The following is a 576-nucleotide window of genomic DNA, read 5'->3' as shown; positions in this document are numbered from 1 at the left end:
GTCCCCACAAATCCAGTTTGGCTTTAAATGCAGCTACTTTATCTGTCAACTTGAAGACAGTTGTCATTTTCCCCTGAAGTGACAGATTGAGTTCATTGAGCAGGCTGAATATGTCGCACAAGTAAGCCAGTTTTGGCGCTCAAGTGACCGAGATGTAACCGAGAGAATGCGGTCATTTTTCAAAATAAAAGATCGTTCAGACTCAGATAATAAATAAAACGGAAATAATTAATAATTTCTTGTACGGCCCGGTACCAGTTGATCCACGGACCGGTACCGGTCCGCGGCCCGGGGGTTGGGGACCACTGCAGAAAAGGATAGGAAGGACAGGAAGGATTGTAGACTGCATGGAAATTGTGTTGCAACATAATAAAGCAAATTCATTACACCTGTAAATACTCTCTGTGCTTTGGGCAACAAAGATTATGTCTGATCATGGATAAGAAGAAGATCTGTAGGCAGAGTTGTAAAAATCCCCAAGACAAAATATTTCCCCTTGCAACATACTGCATGTACTTTACCTGCAAACCTATGTGAAACAAGTGTTAGCTGCAAGTTTGCAACCTAATTAGGGAA

The sequence above is a fragment of the Monopterus albus genome, unplaced genomic scaffold, assembly GCF_001952655.1.
Source record: "Monopterus albus unplaced genomic scaffold, M_albus_1.0 scaffold17.1, whole genome shotgun sequence".
In the NCBI taxonomy this organism is placed as follows: Eukaryota; Metazoa; Chordata; class Actinopteri; order Synbranchiformes; family Synbranchidae; genus Monopterus; species Monopterus albus.
The sequence above is the reverse complement of the archived record's forward strand: the minus strand, read 5'-3'. Positions refer to the sequence as shown.